Raw genomic sequence first — 2,352 nt, 5'->3', positions numbered from 1 at the left:
TATCTGGAGTAGAGGAGGGGAGAGGAGAGTAGCCCTCCCCCAGCCTCGGCCCTGATCAGACCAGACACACAGAAATCCTATTCACATCACAGCCAGTTACACCGGGAGCCACTCCTACTCACCATAATATCCCCATAATCCTGTTACAGACAGCCTCAACCAAGGCCCTTTCACTCATTGAGCCCGCGTCTCGGTCCATATGGTAATGCTGCTAGAATAAACCTTCCATGGAGGAGCGAAGGTGGTGGCTGAGGCAAGGGTTTTGGTGTACTCTTTTATTTGGTTGATATTATTCATTTGACAGGGAAGTGCACGGTAATTCTTTGGATGAGGGAAGAGTTTTGTTATAATTCATTTGTGTATTCTACGTTGACAGAGACAGTGTACTGTATAATGATGCAGTAGTTTTGTTATACTTCAGTGGTGTGTGTGTGTGTGTGTGTGTGTGCGTGCGCATGTGCGTGTGCCTGCGTGTGCGTGTGTGTGTGTGTGTGTGTGTGTGAGTGTTTATGTTTCTGCACTTTAGAGAGCACACTTGCTGTGACCATCTATTCGGCCAGAGGAAATTCGAAGTGGGACGGAGATCTTTTTACCACATTCCTCATAGCAGATAAACTAAGCCTTGACTATAGAATTCAATAGGTCTGACACTCTGTGATGACTGTCAATGGAGGCAGCAGACTGTAAAGTGTTGAATACGTCTCCCACAGAGCCCACAGCTCAGACTCTCCAGTTGTCTGTGTCTGAGAGCCGACTCAATGAGGCAATGAGGGCAGGATGGAAGAAGTACTTAGGTAGGCAACAGAATGACATCAGAGGGGTGCGTCACAAAGCAGGATCCTATAAGTAACCCAGCTGACTTCGATAAACATTGATATGTACTTGGGGATTTGCTATTTTATTAGGAAGGAAGCAAATTCATTTTGGGGGGAGATATATCCAGTAAATCATACCATTATAGTTTCTAGTCAGTCTTTTTCTGTGAACTGGGATTATATGGAGTTGTTTTGTTGTTGAATATATAGGGAAGATAGCTGGTTCTTTGATCCTGCCTTGTGACATCATGTTCTGCCTCTATCACCAAACTGAGTTTGACTTGATAAATAGATAAATAGTCGGGGTTGTTTTTCCCTCAGGTTTTGTGCAAGCAGTGATTCAGAGTTGAAAAAAAGCCAGTGTCGATGTAACCTGTTATTGTACATGTTATGGGAAAGAGTTGGTGTCTAAACAATTGTGTCAAGAACATTTTGAAATCATTCACAATAGGTGCAGAGAAACTGTTGCAATATTTTGAATGAAAAGTATCAGGGAGGAAGATTTTGTAGCCTATAAACTGAGAGAACGTGAGAAAGCATCTTCCACTGTCTGCAAGATTAGAGATTAGCAGCGAACAGGCAAGGCCAGTAAAAGAGGCCTTTCCATTCATATCTATATGGCTTCTATTCTCATTATACGTTCACACTAAGCTCAGATGAAAGTATTGCTGGAGCACTCTGAAGAGGACTTGTTGGAGTGGAGAGAGACTTACTCTTGGACTGGCAAAGCTGGTCTCTGTGAGTTTCTCTCTCTCTCTCTCTCTCTCTCTCTCTCTCTGTCTCTGTCTCACATGCTCTCCTCCTCGCTCCTCCATTCTCTCCCCCCCTCCTTCTAATCCTATCTGCCATTCATTCACTGGCTGCCTCTTAACAAAGCCCAGAGGGTATAGAGAGTTCCGGACATCCTTGGGCATTCTGTCATGATCAAGCGGAGAGGATGGGTAATTCCTCTGACACTCCTGCAGCAGTAGCACACAGAACCCCAGACGCAACAGATAGAATAGAAACACCACAAATGATTCCCAACGTCACACCGCCTTGGAAAAAGGACTTCCTATTTTTATAAGGGGGATCTGTCGAGACGGGGCTAGGGTGAGGTTGGGGGCAGGGGTTTAGGGTGAGATGGTGTTGTGTCTGGTCGCCACTCTCTCTTTCAATTCAATTTCAATTTAAGGGCTTTATTGGCATGGTTAACATATATAAACATTGTCAAAGCAAGTGAAATAGATAATAAACAAAAGTGAAATTAACAATACAAATGGACGGTAAACATTACACTCATAGAAGTTACAAAAGAATAAACACATTTCAAATGTCATATTATGTGCAAATAGTTAAAGTGCAAAAGAGAAAATAAATAAACATAAATATGGGTTGTATTTACAATGGTGTTTGTTCTTCACTGGTTGCCCTTTACTTGTGGCAACAGGTCACAAATCTTGCTGCTGTGATGGCACGCTGGTATTTCACCCAAATTATATGGGAGTTTATCAAAATTCGATTTGTTTTCAAATTCTTTGTGGATCTGTGTAATCTG

This window comes from Salmo salar, chromosome 11 (assembly GCF_965601325.2).
Source record: "Salmo salar chromosome 11, fSalSal1, whole genome shotgun sequence".
NCBI lineage: Eukaryota > Metazoa > Chordata > Actinopteri > Salmoniformes > Salmonidae > Salmo > Salmo salar.
This window is presented reverse-complemented; position numbering follows the sequence as displayed.